The sequence below is a fragment of the Coturnix japonica genome, chromosome 3, assembly GCF_054131305.1.
Source record: "Coturnix japonica strain WE chromosome 3, WE-NBRP24, whole genome shotgun sequence".
Lineage (NCBI taxonomy): Eukaryota > Metazoa > Chordata > Aves > Galliformes > Phasianidae > Coturnix > Coturnix japonica.
Genome location: NC_140665.1, coordinates 65,040,776 through 65,066,414, shown reverse-complemented (window position 1 = coordinate 65,066,414; position 25,639 = coordinate 65,040,776). Strand labels below are relative to the sequence as shown.

The following is a 25,639-nucleotide window of genomic DNA, read 5'->3' as shown; positions in this document are numbered from 1 at the left end:
ATGGACACATATGTTCTATTATTATTATTATTATGCTTAAGGGCTACAAAAATAAATCATTCTCTGAGCTCACATGGACAAAATGAGTGCAGCCTTCTGCTAGTGTCTGCACTTACATGTATCTGTTTACTTAGATGCATCTGTTCTTGATATCTCATGGAAAAATCAAATATTATATCTTATGAAAAACCATCACTGGGGCATTGTTCAGTAAATCAATCCTAAACTCCAAGTCCATTAAAAACCTGAATACCTGCGTCTCTCTGCTTGGAACTCTTATTTTTATTAATAGATCATTAATCTTCGATATGGTTGGAGATAAAAATACCTTTTTAAAGTGATGAAACGAAGAGATTTGCAAGTGCTGAAACCCCGTGATCTCCCCCTCTCTCTCATCACCTGATACAGGCTTAAGGTTTCAGTTCGTAATATCAATGGGAAGCTCTCCCCTTGTGGGCAGCAAGGGCCAGTCCGAGTACCTGTGCAGAGAGGTGGCCCATCAAAAGGGGCTGCCACCTCCAGGACCCTGGAGCACATCATGTCCCCATGCCAAGGCCTTTATCAACAGCAATGAGGTTCCTTCTCACCACCAGCTTCCCCCAGCCTGACCGTAACCAGAGGGGAACGTGCCTGGGGACAGCCAGTTCTGCCACAGGTTGCAGCTCCCGGCAGGGGAGTTCTGGTTTCCTGTAAAGGGCTCTTTCTTCAATCACGGGGAGAAAGCGCTTCACAGGGAAACTCCAGGCAGCTGCTGGGCAGCTTCCTTCCAGCCTGTCCCAGAGCTGCTGTTGACAGTTTCCTGAAGGCAGCTCCAACTGCCCCTTCTCCTTCTCCCCCTCCAGCTTGTTCAAGTTTGCCCATACCCAATCCACCAACATTTGTTTCCTCCTTCCCTGGAGTTTTGCGCTTCACTGACCTCCAGCTCAGCCCCAGCTAGGCTGGCAGGAGGGCTCAATTGGCTCTCATTTCCCTGCTAGCTGCTGTCCTTCATGTTGGACGACCAACACAATTCACACGGAGGAACCCAAGTGGGGCACTGCAGGCTCTGCTGATGGGGAAAAGCCTACCAAGCTGAGCCCTCTGCACTCCTTCCTTGGAGGTCACCGGAGCCAGAGATGTGAGGATGAATGCAGTCCCGTGCTCTCACTCCAGCTGCCCTTAGCCCTCCTCCTGCCCTGCACAGCACCGCACACCTGTAGCCCTGCTGCGCCTTTCCCAGGTGGGTGCCAGTGCTGGGGAACAGCAGTGGGATTAGCGGGTGGGCGGATGGACGGATTAATAGATATGTAACTTGCCTCGCATCTTCATCTCAGGTGGTTCCCACCGTACTCCAACACCCACAGCATCAGACATCTCTTTCTCCCCTTTCTTTCCCCCTCCCTCCTCCTTCCAGCAGGGACAAAGCTTTTCCTTTAACCCGCTCGTGCTGCTTGCGGATGGATGGGGCCGGGATTGGAGGTCGGGGCTCTGCCCCTCACCAGCAGCGCGACTCTCGCCCGCTGCGCACCCCGAGGCGGAACCGTGGCGCTGCCGCCGGCCCCCGCCGCGTGGGACCCACACATTGGGGCGGAGGGGAGCGACACGAGAGGGGCTGGGGAGAGGTGTCCCGGCTGCGCCCCGCTCCACGGAGCCTGGCGGCGGCCGGCACTCGGCTCCGTATCCCGCCGGGGGAACGGCGCTGCTCCCCGCAGTGCGGAGCCGTTTTGGAGGTGTCCCCCACGCCCTCGGGAGCCGCTGCCCCTCCGCTTAGTATCTCCGCGACGCTGCCCGAGGAAATGTTCCTGGCACGGCGGCATTCGTTGCTTTCTAATTAGCGGATCTCGATCCAGGCTGCTTTGCCGTGTTCTCCGAGGCGGTGCTTCCATGCAATTGCCGTCAAGTAAAGATTTTTTTAAAGTATATTTTAAGGAAGCTGCTTCTGCTCGCAGAAAATATATATTAAAAATCAACAAACGAACAAAACAGGGTGGTAATCTATTCACTTTCTGCTCTCTGCCCTCTTTGCCCTGAGTTATCCGATCCGGTTTCCGCGCTCGTTGTATTTATGGTTACACAGAACGGTTTACGCCAACCGCAACGAGACCAAAGATTTTTGGGAAGGGTGTGAAAATGAGCGTGGTTTTGTTGTGCCGGGACTACGGTGGGGGCTGATATTTACATCGCGCTCCTCGTAGAGACGCGTTGGCCGTGCGTAAAACAACACTAATATTAACAATTATACAGAACAAACGCGGACTCACGACTCTCCAGGAGGAGAGGGGCCGCTGCCCGGGGGGAGCCCCACAGCCAGGAGGCCGCCCCCGGCCCGGCTCCGCGCAGGTGGGAAGGGCCGGACCCCCGGTAGAGCCGCGCTGAGGGGCGCGGGTGGGGCGGGGCTGGAGGGAGATGAACGCTGCTCAGCTCGGGGTATTTTTGCCTTTCCCCCCACCCCAGCAGCTGGGGATAACGCAGCCGTTCGGCATCGGTGGATGCTTTTATTTCTATGAAGAGCACGCTGTGATAAAATACTTTTAAAAGCATCTTCTCCGCGGTTCTCGGGCAGAGGGGCGGCTCAGCTGAGGTTGGGGAAAGTGTCGGTGCTCGGGAAAGGCGCCCGGTGCTGGGAAGGGCGGTGAGCATCGCCGGGACTTTTGGGTTTGGATTTTTTCGTTCTTTACGGATGTTTACGTGAAAAAGAAAGGAAAAAAATCTATTTAAAGTGTGTTTTAAACGGCACGAATTTCTGCTAAAACAGGAAGTCCCTCGGCAAAGGGTTTGGGTTCAGTCCGAGGAGTTCACTTAGTCCTTAAAGCCGCGGTGTTGCGGGCGGCTCGAACCGAGTCGAGACGGACCGCTCCTCACCTCACCGGCTTCGCGGTCGCCCCGATCTCGGAGCCTCCCGCAGAGGCTGCTTCCCATCGTACGGAGTTCAGGAAACCCGCTTCACCTGCGGGCAGCCAAAGGACTTGTTACCGTCGGCTGGTTGCGTTCGCAGCTAACCGCTGGGGAAGCCAATGGTAACCCCTCGCAGTAAATGTACTGGGGGTAATCAGACGCCGGGAGGCTGCTCATGTCTTCCTTGGTTGGTCTTAAATAACAGGTTTTGCACAGCCTTATCACTGCCTGGTCATGAAAACACTGCTAAGTCTTTTTGGGGTGAGGGAGGGTTTCAAAAGCAAGGGGGTTTAGAGAGATACCAGATGGGTTTTGGAAGGGGAACAGGGATGTTCCCCCAAGCACGTACTTGCCCTCCTAATTCAACTGCAGAGCCTCTCAGTGACAGCCTGACCATATCACTGTTGGCACAGAGATGGGGCTGGGTGGCTGGCAAGCTGAGCTGGTGGGTCATGGCTCAGGAAAGCTGGGCTGGCCATGGCTGAGCAGCTGCAAACAGGCAGAGCCCGGCAGAGATTGTTTGCTCCAGCAAGTAACCTTGTGAGATGCTGAAGTTATTGACTTTGAGTGGGGAAAGAGGTGTCGGATAATCAGCTCACTCTCTATCTCCCTTAGATTTATGGATCAGGGCCTCCCTTGTCACTCCTGAAAATATAATCATGCTGGCAATAAACCCTGAGGGAAGAATGAGGCAGCAAGTGTTTTTCCTTCTAGCTAACACAGTGACCTTTGAGCTGTGTGCCGAAATAAGCCATGAAGTCCCAGCAAGCCCAGCTTCAGGCTCTTCCACTGCCCTGCCCGGGGCCAGCTGCAGGAGAGGTGTGGGGTTGGGGCACTCCCACTCAGCACAGCCTGGGGGACCCGAAGCACAGCCCTAAGGCTTCCACAAGGTGTGGTTTGCTTTCTCTTTTGAGATACCCGGTTTGGGAAAGGAAGAGATCTCTCTCACTTTTCCTCTCCAGATGGGAAAACTGCACCAGAGGGGGCTGCTTTTTTTCTTTTTTTTTTTCTTTTTCTTTTTCTGTCTTTTTTCTTTTTTTTCTTTCCTTTTTGGACAGAAACATTTCCTGTCTTCCTTACAAAAAAACTGTATTTTATGACCATTTTGCTGTGCAGGCTTCTCCCTCTCTGGACATTGCTCAGAGTAATGCAACACCTTCAATCTGCGGAGCAGATACTTCTGCTTGCCTCAATTTCTTTATCTCAGAGCACGCCTTTGTCTCTCTTCGACCTGTTCCTGCTCTTCAGTGAAAACTCACCTTTTTACAAGCTGTCAAATGCAACACTAACAGCTGAGCATTCCTTGGGAAAGAGAGGGGAAAAAACCCAACAACCATATTTACCTAAAAAATTACTTTGTATTTATGGTTCCTTGGGTTTTTTTATTAGCCTCTTAACAATGTCTCTCGCTTTAACACTAATCCAGAAGGAAGGGGCTCTCTCCCACACCTGTGGCAGATACATCCAAATGGAGAAGGTAAAAGGGGCTGTTTAACCACTCCTAATATTCCTAACATTTAAGAGTATTTTGGAGTACGTAAGAGACCTCGCTTCATTGGTGCCTTTTTCTACTACTCAAATAAAAAAATCCCATTTTCTATCTGGTGATAAGAAGCACAGCAGAGGGAAGGAAGTGATGTGTAAATGGGCTGCATCCATCTCTGACAGCACAAGTGCCAGGAGTTTGGCAGGCTGGGAGGAATTGTAGAAAGGCCCAGGGAAGCTTGGCAAATGTTAAACAGCAGACACAGGGACTGAAAAACACATCCACCAATCTGCCTCTACGCTCGCTCTTGTGATTCAGGATGGAAATCTGGACGCTGGTGTGGATAACAGAGTGCAAGTCTTCAGTCAGAGGGCACTAGCAGTAAAAGAAGCTAATTAAATCTTGGATAGCATAGGAAAGGGGAGGCAGGCGTAGGAGAAAGGTTTGCATTTCCTTGGTCATTGGGGAGGTTCAGTGGGAAGATCCTGCCAGGAATGGGATCCTAGAAAGGAAAGAGCAGAAATAAAATGGCTCAGTAAAAAGCAACGTGATCTGTCAGTGCTACTAATAACAGCAGGGTTTGAAAAGCAATGGCTGCTTCAGAGGGGTAATCGGGATAATCAAGGGGTAAGGTGAACAACACAGATCTGTAAAACAGAATGGGTGTTATGTAAGGTAGACTAGAAAGTTCCCGGCCACCCTCATGACATACATGAGTAATACACAAATGGGGCAAGAGGAAATGGAAAAGAGATCTTAGGAATTTTCTGAATAAAGCACAGTTAACTTGTGGAACTCACTGTCATGTCACCAACTGCAAGGTCTGAATGGCAGTCAGAGAAAAAACATACAGAGGGAGAGCTATATTCCTAATAACGATAAAGCTGTTTTGTATTATCAAATTTAGAAGTGACACAAATCTTTGTCAATAAGTCTAAGTAATAGGAGATAGGGTGAAACAAGATTAATCTACAAATGCTTTTATTGGGGCTCTTGCAGCTTGCCCTGAAGTAGCCACCTCCAGCCATAACCAGAGGGTGAATACTGGCTACAGCTTGGATTGAATGAGTATTCCCCTGGTGTTACATCTGCCTGGAGCAGCATTCATCTTTGGACAGCTTTTAGCCCTCCTTGCTAGCACTGAGTCTGCAACTGGATTCACAGAGCCAAAGTACTGGATATGACACATAAGTATAAAGTAGGACAAATCAAACAATATTTCCTCCCTTTCCGTGTGTTGTTATGGCGCCTTACCGAATCAGGATGCTTCACTGAATGTCAGAAAAATATTAACTCCCCACATTTTTGAAGATGGGGCTTGGGAGCTCTCAAAAACATTACTAACTGTCTAAATAACAATGTATCATGCAGTGTAAATTTTCTTTAAAACTACAAAGACAAAAGTTCTACCCCTTCTTTTATTTTTTTCTTTTAACTTTTAATATGAATAACTTTAATTTAACACATCTGGGCAGTTTGCAGACTATCAGACAGTGCCTGTGTATCTGGTGTTCTAAGTACACTGCACAAATGCGCTGACTGAATGCAATAAAAAACAATACCTATCTCCACTTAAACACAAGGACAAATCCCAACACTTACAAAATACCCCTGCAGACCTACAGCACTACTTTTTGCCCAACCAAATGCTCGCCTGTTTTAGGCAAGGAGAAGAAGATGAGAGGGATTATGCCGTGAAAGAGATCTTTGATAAATTCAAGTTAATTGAAGCTTAGAAAGAAAACAGGCAGCACGTTTTAGTGACTAACACAGTTCTCACTCAGTACAGACTGTTTTCCAGTATCTGTGCTAACTGATATTTCAGAGGGAAGGAAGTTTCTCAAATGGACTCCTTCACAATTGGGATTGAGCATTTTCTGTGTTACAAGATCCAAAGGCTGCTGTCCTTAGTATGGCTGAAATACAGAGGGATGCGTGATGTGCACTTCACAGAAACAGTCTTTATGTTATATAGGAAATGTAAGGCACAGTGTCCTGCCCAAGGACATAGGAAGTCTGCTCAGCCCAGGAACAGAAAGCTGTTCCCTCATTCCCACAGCAAGAGTGCCTTCCTGCACTGGCATCCTGACCCAGCACTTGTGCCACAGGTTGTACACATGGGTTGTCTGTATGGCTCAGAGACAAACGAGGTGCAGACTGTCCTGGAGCACTTCTCTGACAGCTCTTTTCTTCAGAGCAGGATGTCACTCAGACTCATGCATGCCATTACCATAAATAAACTCAGAACTGCTTAAATCACAAACAGAGCTTGCAAGCATCCGTAAACTTTACTATAATAATAATTATTATTATTATTGCCAGGTATGCGTCTGAATTTGTCCTTTGCTGATTATTTTTCTCCTATAAAAGTTGGTAAATTATAATAGTGAGAAAACTGCACCAAGGGGCAGCTGTGAGCTCATCCATCCCCCTCCTGAAGCATTCTTGGCCCACTCTGACATGCAGCACAGGCTTGAGCACCTCACAATGTTGTTTTGCTGCCGTTCTGCTTTGTGCGCTGTTCTGCCGGGCAGCTCTCCCTCCTCCCTGATTCTGAAGGTGGAAGTTCTTTCATTCAGCTGATTTGAGGATTTGCTTCACTTCTTTGAGACCACCTTTTCTGATGTCAAGAAGGCCAGTAAGCAAAGAAAAATATAATTCACCTAAAATACCATAGATGATTGAAGGACTATTGGACTACTAACTTTCATTGATATTCCTTGAGTTCTATCAGTTTGTAAGTAGAACTGATGCTATTTTTACTAAAACGTTTAGCATAAAACACCCTGGAATGAAGTGAGGTAACAGATTAGTAGGCACACACCTCATTTTAAACTAAAAAGTCAAGTCCTTCCCTCTCACTTTCTGCATTTCCCCCTTCCCTTTTGTTTTCTGTGCCTCCAAAGGTAGCAGAGTAGGTAAAAATGCTGTGTGTAGGGGGGAGGGCAGATAACCTGATTCCAGCCCCTCACTCTGTTGTGTTAGGGCAGATTTAATCTCCTGAGGATCACCAGCAAATAGGCCTCAACGACTGCCATCTCACCTACACCCTCACTCTCTCCTCTTTCATCTGGATTACTCTTTTCAGGGAGGAGATCTTATTCTTACAGGGTAAATTAGGCTATTGTTTCCCTGTAATTCTCTTTTGGCAAAATGTTTTCTGTTTGAACTTCAGGACACAGTTTCTGGGCAGTCACTGGGGAGGGCACATGAGGAGGGATCTGTGTAATTAGGGTCAGGTTCTGTCCTATTTTCCCATTTTGCAGTATCTTGCTGCCTAGTGCTGTTGCCTAGTGTTGATTTCATGGAGATTTCTTACAGAAAAACACAGATAAGCACGATCAAGCTCGGCATTGTGACTGAAGAGAAAATGAAGCAGACAATGAATGCTGTGGGCACATGGCATCAGCTGGGCACTGGGGAAGGGAGCAGGTCTGGGGATACTGGCCATGACCATGAGGGGCACCAAGGGAAGGCCAGAACTGTGGAGCTCACCCCAAAACAAGGCTGAGGTGCCGGCAGGATCCAGACACCCTGCTTTGCAGGCACCTCTATCAGGGAACTACTGTTGGGTCCCCAGTACTGTTGGGAGCATACAACTCTGCTATGGGGTGCATGCACCCATGGTGGGCCCTTCACAGGCAGCCTTCGGGCACCGCTCTCATCACCTTTTGCTCCTCTCTGAGCAGCGTTAACCGTCCAGACCTGTGATGCTATTATTAATGGTACTTTTCCCACTCATAAGGTCAGAGGCGGACTGGCAGCTCCTGAGGGAGCCCCCGCAGTAGCTCCGTGCACCTCAGCCCCCCCTTCACTCTCTAAGAATCCCCTCAAGACTCTCGCCAGGAGCTGCATCCCCACGGCGGGGCTAAAGCGAAAGCGAAGCGTGGCCCGAAACCCTCCGGGGGCGGCGGCAGCCATGTGACAGTCGGGAAGCGGCCCGACCGCGCGGGCCGGCGGGGCGCCGGGGGCTGCGCACCCTGCTGCGGGCAGGGCAGGGCCGGGCAGGGCGGGCGGCTCCCCCCGTCCCTCCCCTCCGCTCTCCTCGTCTCCCCCAGGCCGGGCCTGGCGCCCCGCAGCGCTGCCCCCGGCGGAGGGGACCGCCTCTCGCTGCAGCTCATTGGGGTGGTCGTCTCTCGTATTGCGCGGTTCTTATTTTCATCCCCAGCCGCTCCTGTCACTGCCGTCGCCGTTCCTCCCGCTCGTCCCGGCCCCGCCGCCCATTTGTGCCCGGCGCGATGAGGCGGCAGCGGGCAGCGGCAGGTAAGCGAGGAGGGTGGCACAACTGGAGACCCTCGCGGCCCCCCGCCGCAGGGCAGCCCGCTCCCACCCCGCCTCCTTCCGCAGCCTCCGCGGCTCGCTCCCTCCTTCGTCTTACGCGGGGCTGTACGCAATAACGTGTTATCACCGCCGCCCGGAGGGACCCCCCCCAGCCCCCGGGTCCTTCCCAGGCCGCCCCTTCTCGATATTAATCCTGCCTCCCGCCGCGCACCTCCCCTCTCTCCGTGCCCCCCTTCCCCCCCTCCCAACACTTTGTGCCTACTTTGATTCATCGTCCCCCCCCTTCCCCCCTCCCACACTTTGTGCCTACTTTGATTTTTCGTTACCCCCTCTCCTCCCCCCCTTTTTGGCTTCCAAGGGACTCCTCACCAACCTGTCTGTAGGTATGTTTGTGTAACCAGACACTGAGAGTAGCTGTCTGCCGGGAGCCCCCCGAGCTTAGTTTGCATTCAATAGAGGTGTTTGTTTTGCAGGTTTAAACCTCCAGACGGGTTGAAGAACGCGCCCGAAAGGAACCACTTGGCAGATTTGATTTCCTCCCTTGAAGCCCCCACTGGACTTGGAGCAGGTGGGGGTCGCGTGGTGCCGGGCTGCGGGGCGGGCTGCGAGGTGGAGGGGCAGGGGATGGGGCAAGAGCCAGGCGCCCCGCTCCCGTTTGTTAAAAGTAAATCCGACACAAGTTGGCACAGTGCGGCGATTTAGAGAAGTGGAGTCTCTCTCCAGGATTAACGTAAAAAAAAAAAAAAAAAAGTCGATGTTTGAAGAACTGCTGTTGCTCAACCCGTAAATAAAGAGGGGGATGTTGACAGTTTGTCCCGGCGCTGGTGGTGAACGGGAACAACAACAACAAAAAAAAAGCAACATTTCGTTTCTTGAAGGGCATCAATAATTGGGAGGGTGGGAGGGAGAGAAAGGAGTTTAACCATTAACCTTTATCTGGGATTGTAAAGAAGTTGAAACTGGCGTTTCTGAAGCTTCTTTTATGCATTTGCTTTTCTCTTCCTCCCCTGTGCTTCCCTTCCCTGGAGATGGTGAGAGGTAAATGAGAGCGGTGGTGCTGGCGTTACAGGGCAAACAGGCGGTGCTGGGGAGAGCAGTGGGGGATGAGTGCAGTGGGAAGGTGGTCTGTGGTGCGGGGGGGTGGAAGGGACAGTAGCGGGGCCGGCTGCAGGCTGTGCGCTTACATTTGGGGTTTTGCTTTTGTGCCTCCAGATCCTTCGCTTGCAGACACCCGAGGACGGTTTGCAGAAGGTAAGAGCCTTTCCCCAACACTTACATCCTCGGGGCCACCTGAGCATTTGACTGTACTCATGAGGCCCATCGTATTACCCAGTGTCTGTCCCCGTGTCCCTGAGCAGTGGTGAGGGGCAACGTGGGGCCCTTGTGGGCACCCTGCGAGCACAGGGAGCACAGCTCTGCTAGCAAGCAGGACAGTGCTGCTCTGCACCCAGATAGTGCTGGAGCGGAGGGATTATTCCCTTCTGAAAATGGGACACCATTCCGAGGAAAGGACACCCTTTGTTTTATGATTCGGGATGTGTAAATTTAGGAAAAGGGGAGATGAAGAGTGCATTGAAAAAGTTAACGCTGAGACTGCTTGTACCATGTGAAAGTAATCTGCCTAATGTAATTGGTTGTTTCCAGCAAATCCAATAGTATTCATTTCAGTGTGAATCGGGAAGAAAAATCCCTGTGCTTTCTTAATTTTCAGCTTTCCCAAATGCGTTGTGTGCTGCTTTGCATGGTTTTCGCCTGGAATTAAAGGACTCTCACTGCTCTCTGAAAACAAACCGTGCCCAGGCAGGGAAGCTCTCGCTGCAGGCTGAGTGAAGTGAAAGCAGGAGGTGCTGGGGGGGGTGGAGGGGGTGGAAGAAGATACAGGATCACAGCATTGGGGCAGAGCAAGTGCTAGGGGGGCTCTGTTTCTTTGTGTGCACTGCAGTTATAAGCTAAACGCTCTGATGGAAAAGATGCAAAGTCCGGTACTTTCAAATGGCAATTGTAACAATTGTAAAAGGCTTTCCCATTTCTTCTTTAAGAACAGTCTTGTCATCTTTCATTATTTTGTTATTCTTTTCTTTAGCAATCGAAAATACACAGACTGAGTAATACTGCTTGTTCTCATGAGTTACGGTGCAACTCAGCAGCATGCTCAGTCCTGAGGAGTTCCTCTATCCCCCCCTTCCCCCAAACTGAATCCTTGCCAGCAACAAGTGTGCTGATACAGTGAGCTGCAGAGCTCGGGCACGACGCCAACTGAAGCAATTTAAATGACATGGTTAATAGTGCCTCCACTGTCCTTATCACACAGTAGTTGTCTTTAATAAAGTCAGTGAACTTCCAAGTGATAATCATGAATGACAAATTAACTCAAGCCCTAACCCTCCTGTTCAGATGAATTCAGTTTTGCTCTGGCTGATTTAAGTACTGATTCCAGTTGGACCACAACAGTTTGCAAAACATACGTCTCCTGTAAATATGTGATTCCTTTCAGGCAAATAGGAGCCAATTAGATTGTCTGAAAGTATTTCTGCTGTATTCCCATGGCTTGTCCTTCTGGCAGTGTCACTGTCTTTAGTGTTTCAGTAGTAATGAGTTTATGGGGGCACTGCATCCTTCAAAAGAATATTTATCGAACACTTCAAGTAAGGAGATAATTTTACATAAAATTGGTAAGTCAGTACAATACGTCTAAGAAGTTAAAACAATCTATAATTCCTGTAAAGTATTATTTATGGAAGTGAAAATGATTGCTCCATCAATTTCGGTTTGAAATGAGTAACCTTTAAATAGCAGCTTGTATAATTTCAGAAGTATCCACACTTAGAAGCAGCACAGTGTTTCACTGTGGGAGTTTTGAAGTTTTTTCAAGTACCTCTAATGCTCATAGTGACTTTTTCCATTGTAGAATTAAAATACTGTGATGTAATGTGAAAACTACAGAGGAGGCAGAGTAGTACAATTGACAGTTTAACTGCAAATTGCCTGTATGATTACCTAGATTATGGTTTATATTTTTGGAGAGACTTGATCCTCAAAATACCTTTACAAGATCTCATCTTGGTGATTTCCAAACCTGCTAAATCTTGCCAAAAGCCACAGGAGCACTCATGTTCTCGGCAGCTGTTAAGAACTTGCTAAGGCACTTAACAGTAAATGTTTCATGTCCTGTGCCTATGATTGAAATGCAGTGCTGTGTGCTTAACTGGTAAGTTTGGGAATACTGTTCCTGATGGCCAGGACTGTACTTTTGAAAATGACTGTAATGAATGCAGGTTATCTCTTGTCACAAATTTGATTTCTCGTTCCCTGTTTTTCACGAAATGAATTAATTATAAACTAGTGAAAACTAACCTGACTCCACCTATGTTTTAAAAGTAGCGATAATGAAATAATAAAAATGGTCAATTATTTCCAAAAAGCCTTACACAAATGGAGCATTCAGGCAAGTTTGTGGAGTTTTTTTGTTTGGTTGGTTTTTAACTCTAAGGGTGGCCAATCATATTGTGCTGGTTCTTGTAAAAGTGAAATACCCAACTTGAGATCGTAATGGAGTAGTAGCATGAAACTGCTATGGCCCTGAGAATGGGGCAAAGAAGGAAATATGCCTCTATGTATAATTAATTGTAAATTAGGTATGTTCATTTCAGTCAGTCTCCTGCAGTATGCATCTGTTCCGTCTGTAAAAAATTAAACTTTTGGGGGTTCCAAGTATCATTTAGAAAAATACCTGCTGATAAGAATAGTTCTAAAAACAATTACTGGGAGTTGATAGGTTACTCTTTTTTGGATGCTCTGAGACTGTGATTGTGACTTCCAATAAGCAGGATGTGAATCTAAAAGCAATCGTCATCGTTACGCTTGTAATTTATGAGCTTTCTTCCCCCCCTCCTCCCCCCCCCCCCAGCCCTCCTCAAACCTGATAGCTCTTTCAGTTTCACAGTTGGCCTCATGTTCCACTTTTCTTTTTCCTTTGAAGGCTGGGCGGAAGGCTTGTCAGTGTGTGCAGCCGCACTGCTCAGTGCAGGGATGGGTGGCTAAGCTTGAAACCATATGGGTGTCACTATTCAACAATTGCTGCTGCTGTTCCTGATTCCTCTTTCTTATTAAAACCGATGTTTGGGATCTCTTTATTAGAGTCGTATCACATTAGAAACCACATGCTTAACATCACGTACTTGCACAATGACATTTTGAATGATAAGGCTTTTAGACTTGCTTCTTTTGGTGAAAACTGAATGCAGTTAGCCTACAGAGAAAATGCTCAGGTTCAGAAAGGTTGCCAGAAAGGGTATAGGTGCATCTTGACCAGGGCCTTTTCCCTCTAACATACATCCTTCTGTTTTATCCTCCCTTGCTTGCCATGTTCACTACTTAAGACCTGGAACTGCTAACACGAGCAGTGGGTCCAGCCTTACTACCCTGTGGAACACTACTGGAGTGTTGGAGTAGCTGGAACATTTTTCAGTAAAGAAGTGACCAGACCCTATGTTTTAAGCTCCACAGGGCATGGAACTGTCTACAGTGTATTTAAAGTGCCTGGCATGCCTGTATGTGCCAAAAGATGATAAATAATAACAAACAGTAGTTGATAATTTATGTAGGCATTTATTTTTTTATTACGGAATTTGCCTATAGGGTGCTTTCTAGCAAAAAGAAAAATGCCCGACTGGCTTCCAGCTGGGCTAAGATGTGCCCTGACGGCGGGAGCAGCTTTCAGTCGAAACAGAACACACATTTAATCAATGGTATCTTCTCTGAAGCTGTCGGTCCAAAGCATGGGCTGGCGTGAATCAATGTAACTCCACTGAGATCTGTGCAGCCACGGCTGACTTGCACCAGATGATGTGAGTGTCCTTTTTGGCTTTAGCAGTTTTCCTTTAATCTTCTTGCCACTTAAACTTTTACTATGATCTGCCCACATTCCAGAAGCATGGAATGAAGATGGGATAACGTTTCCCTTACTTTCCTCCTCCTCCTCTAAGCCTTTCGTGCGTTTCTCTTGCACAACGGCGTATGCTTTCTGAATTATATGTATTGTAATTCCATCGTCGAGCCTGTGAAAGTAGCTGTCCCCCTCAAAGTCACACCTGAAAAGGAGCATCATTATTTTCAGAAACATTCCTATCTTTCCTAGCTTGCCAGACGTAGGTATATTATAAATTGTTTCCTGATTGTGCTGTTTTTATGGTTAAAGGTTCCTAAATACTGTTGTTAGGAACTCTCTCATTAGAAATCTGTGTGAAGAAGTTCAGAAACATTGCCCCCCACATCTATTTCCCAGAATCGTTTTATTGTGTCTGCCAAGTGTCTTAATGTTTTAGTTACTGAACTGCATCATCCATATGAAGTAATTGAAAATGCTAAGTGTGTGCAACTTGTGTGGTGAGAAGACTCAAGCAATAGTTAGACAGTAAAGAAGAGAAATAAATTAGTTTCCTTTCTCTTCCAAGCCACTTATAAACATTTTTCAAAGCAGTGTTAGTAAACTTGTTCTTGTTAGACATTGGAAAACTGTCTTAGAGGAGGGAGGCACTCATTTTCTAAAGTTCAAGCTAAATCTTCTTTCCTATTGAAGTATAATGCATTTTTTAAAAGAATTTCAGCACAAATGCTTTTGACAAAACTTGCTTTCTTAAGCAATGAAGTGAAGTAACTGGCTTTGGTAGATAGTAATTTGAAAAATAGGATATTTGGGTGAGTGAGTGTGTTCAGATTTGGAAACAAATGAGAAATCATGAATCCTACCCATTCCCCCACTCCAGCAGCTCTGAGAGGAATGTGACTGTCTGCACAATCATACATTTTTGCTGAAATTTCTTCTCACCTTATGCTCATTATCTTTCTGAGGTTTATAAACTAGCAATATCTTCAGTGAGGAAAAAAAAAAAAAAGGCAGTAAGCTGAAAATATTGTGCCCAGATGCTGCACTGAAGAGGGTTACACAGAAGTGTCTGTATAGCCTGATAGAGAGTGATTTCTTCAAGTGGAAATGAGTATACTCCACTTCCTTTGAACAGACTGGAAAGTGACTTTCCTCTTTTCAGTTTGCCAGTTCTTCCAGAGTTATAAAGGACAGTAATAAGTAAATCTTTCACCAATATTTTATTAAAGCAGGAAAGATATGTAATTACAGCATCTCAAGTGATTCAAAAGATTCTGTAGAAAACCAATATTATATGCAATTAATTTGATTTTTACATGCACTCAGATCTAGATTTCATCCATTGTTAGGAAAAGCTTTTGGTTGGAAATTGTGCTGCAAAAGGACAAGAGCTGATGCCAAAATTAATGCACCTCAGTCTTTGATTTTATTTTTTATTGGTGATGTGGTCTTTGCTGAAAGTGAAAACATGATAACTAAATTTTAAACTTGATTGTAGGGCTGCATGGCCACTTACAGAAACACATTGTCTTCAGTATACTTCTAAGCAGTGCGTGAAGAAATGTTTTCAGCCTTTTTTGTATCTACAGTTTTATTTGTCAGAAACACTTTGCATGTCTTAAATTAGTTCTGATTGAACATCACCTCCAGTTGAGTTAAGGCCATTTATACCAGCTGAAGATCCAATACTATACTGACTGGAGAGCCCAGTCCTGCTCAGATAATATTCAACAAAGACAAATTTCATAGCATGTTATTATAAGGAAAAGTTCTAGATTTTTATCCAAGGATTTCCTAAAAATACAAGTGTATAAGATGCTTTCATAGGAAAGAAAAGTCTTGATGATCTCTAAGGTCCCTTCCAACCCGCACGAAACTATGAAAAGTCCTGTTATATTACTGTTATAAGTGGCTTTTTTATATTTCCGTATAGTATTTACAGACTTCAGGCAGTGAGGAAGAATCGAATGCCATGGTGTTGCGCTGTAGATTTTTGTGTCAGGTGGTGTCTTGGGGCCTGCAGATGCTGACTGGAGTTTAATTCATAGAGAGAAACAATAAAACAATTTCTCTGTTCAGCTTTTGAAGATTTTGCCACCTGCAGAGCGAGTGATTTTGTTCAATATTTTCATTTAAAATGTTGTGAAAATGAAAAAAAATACATGTATTTCGGAAACATGCAAAACACAAGAGGTAGATGCTGGAAAGAGATTTTGGGGAACTGAAATAAGAAAATAAATTAATACATAGAGTTCAGTAAAACTAGAAATCAGAAACGATTGCTACTGTTTGTGATTGCTTTGTTCACACACAGAAAAAAAAATAACAGACAGGCTTTTGATTGGTTTGGTTGGTTTTTAGTTTTGTTTTAAGTTTAATTAATGTTTCAACTGCATTTTAAAAGCAGTAAAGTAAAATATATACTGTAGATTGATTTTAGCTGTAGCTAGGATTTTGCTAGGCTGGATATCAGGATCTGAAGTTAACTGGAGAGCACTCCCTGCCAGGCAGAAAAACTACACGTTACCTACTCACGGAAGGTTTTCGTTTTGAAATCAAACTTCTTTTTCCTATATCATAAATAATACAAGTAATACATTGTGCTCTCTGCTGTCAGTAACAGAACTCCCGTCATTTTGTCAGATGGGGATTTTATCTTTCCCACCCTTGCTCTGCAGACACGCTTGCGCAAGTTCAGCGTCCAGTTCTGCGAATCTGACGGCGATGTGGGGGGAACACATGGGCTGCGCGGGCTGAAAGTTTGCGTGGGAATGCTTGCAAGATCAGAGCCTTATACTATGTCGGCCTGTGTGATTTCAAAATGAAAGCGTATTCATCTGTAGTTTCAGAAATAGCTGCCCTGACTTCAAATGTGCATCTGCAGAATCCTGAACTCTTCTAGTTGTTTTTTTTCTGCTGTGGCTTTGTATCCCGAGTTGAGTATTTTAGAACCTACCAATTAAATAATAATTAAAAAAGAAAAAAGAAAAAGAGAAAGAGAAAAAATATATCTGACCAAAGCAATTGTTAAAAACGACACCGTTTGATAAGATCATCTACTGAAAATAAGGGGGGAAATGAGATCTGACTGAGGTAAAACCAGGTAAATAGCTTTCAGCTCGGCTTTTGTTATTCAAGAAGAAAAAGAAACAATAGGTGCTGTTTAGAGTCAGGAGCTGCCCTTCTAACCTCTGCTGCTCTTAAAATGCCTGAAGGTTATTGCATGGTTCACGGTGGCTTTTATGCTTGCAGTTCAACTTTTAATTTTCTAACAAAAAAGGGGATGTAGCTGCAGCCTACTGATAAACACTGCGCAGAACAATCGGAGAGAAAAATGGACTGCTGGATTCTTCACGCTTTTTTCCTCCTTTCCAGTTCCAGAAGTATGCTGGCATGTTTTTAAGGGCGAAGAGCAGTGCCTCCGATGTTAAGCTGTCAAAGCTGGAGACTGCTTTTTGAAAAAAACAAGTACAAACTGTAGCGTGGTGTGTTTCTGCATTAAATAGCCCCAGCCAAGTGAACAATCTCGTGGTACACTGTTGTGGAGAGGGGTCTGAACATCCATCGGGGCTGCATCTATTTCCACAAGATTTCTAAGTCTTGCTGCACTGGCAAAACTGAGTCAAACTTGCCTTAAATTCAGACTTCCAGCATCAAAGCTCCAGCTGCCTGGCTCAGATGCACATTGGCTCTTGCTGAGCAGGAGTAGCACCCTTTCTCTGCAAGTTGTTGCTCAGTGTAAGTAACACAGAAGAGCTTCAGCCTGCACATCATTCCCCTTCTTACATGTACTGTTTGAATTTGTAGTGCAGCCATTGCTGGTGTCCAGCATACCCTGCTTGCTGGGATGCCTGTGTGATCTGAGGAGAGAAGGGGTCAGTTTCTGAAGGTATTGTTTTGCAGCACAGCTGAAGGTAGTGGAATGTAACAGTTTTAGGAATGTACACCTGTGGGTATATTATAAGAGAGCGTATCTGTTTGTGTGTTTTCACCACCGACATTCAGATCAAAGGTCTTGGAGGTGTTGTAGTAAGAAAAAGGGAAAGGGGCCGCATGTCTCATCAACTCTGACCTGTTCTCTTGCTCGTTGTTTGCAAATTTTCACTGGATAACCAGTCTCAAGCCAGCTTAGATGAGGTGAGTTATTTTCAGGGGTTCAGTTCGTGCATGTGGTATTCAGTTCAAAAAGCAGCAGATTTGGATCTCTCAGGTGACTAAAAGAAGAAATACTGTTCACAAGCACTGCTTTTTAAGTATCGAATCTGATGCCCGATCTTGCCGTGGACAGAGCTGAAATACTGCTTGCAAGTGCCTAAAGGCTGTCCCGTAAGGTGGCAATTGTTACTTCTGGATGGCTGTTGCCAGAACGGCTGACAAGTAAGCTGAGAAACATCATCAACCTTTTACAGACACATACCGGCTTAAGCATCTTCGACACTTTACAAATACATGCCGGCTGAAACAAAAAGGCTGAGAAGAAGCCTGCTCTTGCCTTCCAGAGGAAATGTATCCCAAATGGAGGAAGATCCCCCAGGCCCTGGAAGTTGTTTAATTAATCATCACTTTCAGCCTGCTCATTAAATAGCTTTTCTTTTCTTGCATGGGCAAATGAGAAAGATGATTACACCTGAGAGAAATAATGACACCTGTTAAATCGTCCTATATTGTTAAGCACTTAAAAATATTTATATTTAGTTTTAGATGGGCAGAACAGTGCTTGCTTTTTATGTAGGTTATGTGGATTTGTGCTGTTACATATTTGCACTGTAATAATATGTGCTGTTACATCTGGCAGCAATTCTCATCTTCTGTAGCTGGACTTGCTTGCATCAGAAATACTAATGCTTTTATTTATTAAGGTAGAGAGAGACTTTTACAATCAAAGTTTTGCTCACTGCTGTGACATTCCTAAAATCATTTATTTCTAATGAAGACATCCCACTTTAGAGTCAAAACTGCCCTCATCAGAGTCTTGAGTAGTTTTCTGCTTCTGCTGCATTCAGATTTTGGTTGTGATGGACGTCTTGGCAGCTTATGATGTAATTTATCTTGTTGCTTCAGTGCTGGGGCCCTGTCAGCAACAGGGAATGTCAGGAAGAATTTTCCATTGGCTCAGCTATGCCAGGAGCAGCATTAGGAGGGTTTTACATGAGGATCAGAGCATGGGCATGGCTCTGGGGAAGTTACTTGTAGGTCTGTCTCTGAGGCATATTTGGTAAGAAGCAGAGAGGCAGAGGTTTGGGGGTAACTGTGGTCACATAGAGCTTAGTTTGCTGTCCATGTTTGATGTGTGGAGGACCTCTTGCAATTTTTTGCTCAGCGTGCTGTGGAAAACTCTTAGCACTTTGATAATACACATTTTTCCCTGTGGGCTCTGCAGCTCCAGTTTGTTCTAGATGAATTCCCAAGGCACATTGTTTGCTTAGTGTGTTCAGGCCTGAGAAATCAGCATCTTACCAGTGGATAGGGACTGTTGTTCAAGCAGTTTTGTTTTTTTTTAAAGTACTCTTTCAGAGATAGCGAGTCAGATAAAGTTCCAATTTTGCTTTATCCTGATTTATTCCATAGAAAATCACAAGCTGTGTATAATTTGCAAATGTTTGCTTTGGTTGCACAGTTGTCACAGCATGTTCTGCTAGTCCAAGGGCAGGGAAAATATGCAGTAAGGCCTATGACACCATTTTGCACAACCCTCGGCCACATGGTTTTGTTTTACATTTGAGTTCTGCTGGCAGGCACTAAAAGCGGTGTTAATTCGTGGCCTGCTAATTTAGCTCGGATGGTCTGTTCAGCTGTCTGCACAGAAAAGGGTTACTGGCCTCGTCCTTTGCCTGTGGCAGCCATGCTACTGCCATCACAAAGCCTATAGCCATTGATATTTCCTTCAATCACAGTTTTCCTTGCTCTGAAAGCAGCAGAATGGTCACTTATCAGCTGGTGGTTGTTGCCCCCTCCTCAACCACTACTCAGCCTTTTAGAGGCCCATCTAGTCCACCCTTGATAATCTGACCAAAGTGGCATTGCTGCAAGAAGTGCTGCTCCAAGATGGCTGAAGCTCTCACTTTACTTCCACTTCAGCCTTCTCCTGGCACAGCTCACACCCAGCAGAGCAGGTCACAGAAAATCAAGTAATGCAGGGTTATCTGACAGGGGATGGACTGGAGATTGGCTGTGCTCTGCTGCCAGCTGTAAAGATGGGGCGGGAGCAGAAGGCCTAGAAAAGGGGTGGTAGTGCTTCCGTAGCACCAATGCCATTTAGATACCTTGGAAGTGTTGTAAACATGCAGCTTAACCAGTCCTAACAAGAATGCTTTCCTAGCACCACTGTCCCTACACAAATTTCTAGGAAGGAAAATCTTTTAATTGTTTTAGCACGTGTGTGCACACAAGGAAGCGAGAAAAGCAAAGGACCTTTTATACCTTTCTGTTAAAGGGTCTGAGAAAGGTCTGTGTGTGTGGGGAGGGGGGGGTGTTGTTTGTGTTAAATCTTACTAAAAGCCTTGTGGTCAGTGGCTAAGAGCTGCCCTGTACTGTCATATTATTTTTCTTTCTGTTTAGATATTAAATATCAGCAGAACAGTTTCTAAATGAAGGAAGTGTACCGCTTTAACTTAACGTTTAGACAACCCCGAGAAACAAGGGTCCAATCTACACATCTTCATGCCTCTGTAATTGCAGTTTCTACGAAAGACTTGGCAATACCACAGCAGGCATTTTTTGGCTGAGGCAAGGAGTCTATTTGCAGTATTTACGTAAATATTTTTTTTCTGGAGGAAATGCCAGTCACTGTATTTCATACTTAAGGTGATCAGTCAGTGGGAGAAAATGAGTTGCTGTTTAGCTTGCTAAAAAAGATAAAATGCTTTCTGCTTAGGTTTTTGCCTTTCAAATATCAGGATACTTTATCTTCAGGAATAACACCCAAACTTCTGTTTTGGTGTTATTTCCTCCCCTCCCTCCCCACCCCGAGAAAGGCTACAGACCTAAAGCAGGAGCTGTCTCAGTCTGAGTCTGAAAATTATAGATCTTACACTAGATTTGTTTTCTTATTTTGATCATGAGCTGAACTTTAAAATAAAATCTTGAGAGTATAAAGTGCATAAACAAACAAACAAAGGTTAGTAAAATACCTTGGTATATAAGATGTTAAATATCATCAAAAATAGGAGTTATTCAGAGAGTTCAAGGAGAAAAGATTTTTAAAAAGAACAGAGAAACAGGGATTTCTAGTACAAAAATAAGCACGGCAAAAAACATAATGCCTCCTCTCCTCAGAATAAATTTAAGATGGGTTTGCTTAAGTTTCATCCTCGCAGTGCCTTTGTTGTGTTCCGGTGATTCATGGGATAAAGTGATTTTTATGTCTTTTTCACTTACATTTAAGTGGGATTTCTCCCACATAAACAAAGTAACACACACTCAAAGAATCTTTCTGCCTCATTTAAACACCCCACCTTATCAAAACTCAATTTCCATGAGTGATGGATCCTGGCTCTTGATGGGAGAATGAAGTATTCAATTACCTTATTTTCATGTGCTAATGAAGCAGAATGTGGCTTTAGGGGGTTTCTTTTCAGCAAGGTAGCCTGTTTGGTTATGCACATGCAGCCTTCTTATGTTTCCTTCCATGTCTCTGTCTACACTCAAGCGGTGGTCTTAATGGGTGACAGTGGCTAATCTGTCTGCTTGACAACAAGCCGTGGCCTTCTTCAGCTCAGCAGGAACAGTGCTGGCCTGTAATTAGTGGAGCCATCAAACCAACTGTTTGGCTCAAAATGATTTCTTTTGGCACCTCTAAGAACAGCTTTATATGCTGAACATCTGACCAGTTCTTTATCTCACTTTGCATCAAGTTGAGCTGATGTAAGGCTCTTTAAACTCCAAAACCCTCAACCTGAGTGGCAAGTCTGTGCTCCTGTAAATCTAAAAATCTGTCCTCAAATTGAGAAATGCAAAGTTTAAATGTTCGCTATTGCTTGTTAAGCTGTGTTTAAGAGCGCAGGTGTATTTGTGACTGAGTCAAGTGGTAAAAGAAAGTTTTTAATACAGTTATTACAGTGCTCTTCATGTGAGAGGCCTGGATTGAGCTTGGGTACACAGAGCTGATGTTCAGTGCTGGTACTCCTATCCTCTTGCATCTCCAGCATCACCTCTGTAAGAGGAAGAGTTAAACTGGTGGGGCTGTCCATGCTTCTGAAGCTTTGACTTTATTGCTTAGCTGAAACAGTAGATAAATGTTTAGTACACCAGAGCTCTTCAGTACTTTATGTGATAGCCACTTTGCTGCAGTTGTGTGTCCTTTTAGCACTGTATAATGAAAATTAACACTTTGTGGGGGTTTTCCTAGTAACTGTGCTGGGAACAACTGTCAGCTTCACCACAATGGATGATAGAGGGAAATAACCATGCAGAGTTACTCACTGCCAGTTATGAAGTTGGGGAATTGGAATAAAGCAACAAATTTCCCTTTTTCCTTCCCCAAAAGGATTAAATAAAGAAGCTTTGCAAAGTACTCTGAAACAAACATCCAAGCTGTGATTTCTTTTATTTTTCATGGTGACTTCTAAGGAAAGTGAGGGCTGACCTAACTAGCTGAGGTAGATGTGAAAAATGGTCACATTTTTTCCTGTAAAGCATTAGCACGGGGAACAACAGACTTGGTAGTATGAGTTACACTTTCTTGCCCAACGATTCATGAAGAATGTTCCTAAGAATTAATTATTCAGCTGCATAATGAATTGCAGCTTCGGCTGACCTATGGTAACTGGTAAGTAAAAGGAGGAAGTGTATCAGACACTGAGTAGTAAGCAGAAGGTTTTGTGAGGTGCAGCATGCTGTTAAGTATCCTGGGTTCTCCTGCAGGAAAAATGGAGGGAAAGAAATCCATGAAAACAAAAACTGAAATATTTGGATGCACTTTTGATATAACCTTTCCCAGTGGTAATAAAGTAGCTGTAGCTGTAAAGTCTTGTTATAAATTAAAACAGGTGAAAGCATAGGAAAGTAGCAATAGTAGTTCTCAGCTGTCAACCAGGAGGAGACTTCTATTTAAGGAGAGCTTTAAAATGTTATTAGGAGTGGAGTTTGTTAAGGCATGATGTGAGTAAGAGGCATCTGTGTTCGATGAAGTTACCTGGCTTAAGGTTTTAAGTTAGGCCCAGTAAAGCTGGGGGGGGGTGACTATTCAATAAGCACAGAAGAAAGTTAGGTAACTTCATGACACAAAATGTTGCTCAAGTAAATCACAAAACTGCATTTGATTAATGCAGTGACATTACTGGTTTACAGAATTAGGGCTGATACAGTGTTCTGCTGTAGCCATTCAGTACAGCTTTCGTGCAAATGCCCCAGCCGCCAGCCCGGCTCCCAGGAAATTCATCTCCTGGAAAGGAAATTCCCAATACGATTCCCCTCCCTCCAGCTTTCCTCCCCTCACGGGGGTGGGGATTTCCATGTTCTCTGTTAGTTATCTCTTGCTGTCCTATCTCCAGAATGATCGGAGTGGAAATAAGGCAGTTAGAGCTCTCCAATGCTGGTGATATTTGGCAACCATCCTGGCATGGCGTGATCCGAAGGAAGTCAGAGCAGCTCTTCTATCCCCTGAATTTGGGGAAATTGTCCAGAATTCTGCAGCTAGAGTTGGATAAAAAAAGAGATTTTTGTGACTAATGCTTTATTTGTCAGAATGTGCTGTTCTGGAAACCAAAGCGATTAACTCGTAAGGTTACGTATTTAAGGTTGTTGTTCTGGTTAGGAGTTGGGAAGTTTTTAGTTGAACCTTTTTTTTTACACTTTTAAATGTTTTTATTTTCCAAACACAGCATCTCAGAGTGCCTTTCAAAATAGAACGTGCATTAAAAACAAACAAACAAACAAAAAAACCCTCACATTTTGTTTGGGAACTCTTTACGAGACATGTTTTGTTTTGCATTGCTTAACATTATTCATTCGTTCCAAAACAACACATTTTCACTGCGCAGAAAAAAGCCCTCCTGCCTTTTTAAACTGCTTTTGAAACAATTGTTCTCCCTCCCCTTGTCTGTGTCCTTTTCTTGGATCTCTGTATCTTGGAGATGCAGTCTGGTATCTCCTTGTAGCCTGAAGCTACTGAGTCTAACTTTCCAGAGTTTTGAGAAAATGAAAGGAGCAGTGTAGCAGAATGCCTCCTGACTCACAAAAGTAAACCATTGTTGTATTGCTGCACTCTTTACTGTGGTCAGCTTGGCATGAGCAGATGCTTAATGTCCTCTAAATTAGAATTAATAATGAACTGCGTGCCTATTTTACAAAAGTGTTTTTCTTCCCTGAAAGAAAAAGAAGCTTGTTGTTACTTTGGTTATGTGTGCTTTTAGCTTAATTTCCAGGTGTTTCTCAATTCAGAACATCTAACTGAAATTGCTCGTTTTGACCCCATGTCCATTTTGTTTTCTGATCCCCAAACACCACCACTTTGCTCTGCCATTTATTTTGGCAGTGTTGCAAAGGTGATCGTTTCCACAAGCATTCATGCTGAACTTTGTAAAAGTTTGTCAATTGTGCTTTTTGATAAATTTTTTTTCTCAGAAAAGCTATATATTTTTTTCTCTGTACTTTCCATTTTAGAAGCATGATGATAGAAAAGAGGGAAAATATTTTATGGTGGTGTAGGTAATATTTTCTATACCATTTTGTATTGAGAAGGAATGCTGAGTTAATTTTACAATGAGATGTGACTTGCGGACTGTGATACAGCTTTGCATACTTATGCAGAATTCCTTCACATTAATTTTGTGTCTGAGCAGTTTTCTTACTGCATCTCATTGCACTATAGAGGGAACTGTAAAAGTTGTCTGATTGTACAATATGGCTTTTATATATAGTAAGTACATACAGTGTAAGCACTGATTTTGGAGTTCTGAATGGCAGTAGTCAGTGCCTAACAGTTTGTAAGATGTTTGTGTGTATTATTACTTCGGAGACGCATAGACAAGAATCCTCCATTTGCCAGCTTATATTTACCCTATCAAATGAGAAATATGAAGCTAACAGTCCCAATAACTGAGTAAAACTAAGATGAATTGAGGGAAGAGTACGAAAACAGAAAGACAGATCTCTCTCAAATGAAATGAGTATGAACCTGAGACTGGCACTTGGATCATGCTGTTTCTTGCCTATCAGTAACCTTATGCAGATGCACAGAGCCATTTAATTGTATCATGGCAGTATAGGCAGATGTACATCTCAGGAAACTGAAAGCATTTATGGTTAAAAATCCATACCGCTGTTTTAAGTTCAGCCTGCAAACCTTCACGCTTAAACAGTCTACAAACTACATTCAAGATTGCTGAATGTTGGATTTTGCTTCAGATTCTCAGTAATCTTCAGGAGCAGCGCAAGTATGTCTTCAATAGTAGCCTGTTCTTGAAGCAACCAGAATATGGCAAATGTCAGAAATCCACATCAGAAATAAGAGGTCACACGCTCTTTACCAAGCACAGATGAAGAAAAGGAGCTCTTTGATGTGGCTGTAGTGTAGTATCAAATTTGTCTCTAGCAAGACTTCTGCGCTGCGAACTTGATTTGTGTAAAAAAGGCTGCTATGCTACTTGGAAGTGCTGATACGGGCTTATCCTGCCAGTTGTCTGCTTCTCCCCCTGCCTTCTGCACCTCTTCTGTCATCTCACTTTTGGCTGTCTTGAGCCTCAGACAGCCAGTTTTCATCCCAACCCAGCCACCTAAAAACCCTTGTTAATCCCATTCCTGTGCATAGACCAGAGCAGCCAGAACCACGATAAACAATTGTGCAGCAGCTGCTGGTTGCAGGCATGTGCTGGTTGGAGATGGGAGAGGGGCACTTCAGATGGGCTTCAGGTGGCCAACAGTGCTTCCATGTCTAACTCTTGGTTCCCAGTGCAGTGTATATAGCAGGTTCTGCAACTACAGTAATTCCTACTGCTGCTGAATGTGTAGCGTTTCTTAGTATTAGCATTATCACCCCACTGCTACTGCAGCCCACTTTTGTGCCTGGGCCAGGATCTCTGGGGAGCACCAGAGGGTCCCTGTTCCATGCTTTCCTCTTGCACCATCCTTGGTTCTAGACACATCACTGTACAGGAGCCAATTTTGAGGTGTGA

General features: G+C 44.6%; 1 protein-coding gene across 4 annotated transcripts in view; it reads left to right on the top strand.

Moving 5' to 3' along the window:
• Positions 1–1,104: 1,104 nt before the first annotated feature.
• Positions 1,105–25,639, top strand: part of PRDM1 (PR/SET domain 1) — a 106,799-nt gene continuing 82,264 nt past the window's right edge. For 2 of the 4 annotated variants that reach the window (XM_015858772.3, XM_085543677.1), the window contains exons 1-3: positions 8,461–8,623; positions 9,115–9,209; positions 9,854–9,892. The gene's annotated coding sequence lies outside the window, so the exon portion shown is untranslated. Of the gene's footprint in view, positions 1,220–8,460; positions 8,624–9,114; positions 9,210–9,575; positions 9,680–9,853; positions 9,893–25,639 lie in introns of those variants that run through there. The other 2 variants (XM_085543676.1, XM_085543678.1) reach the window with 2 other exon arrangements.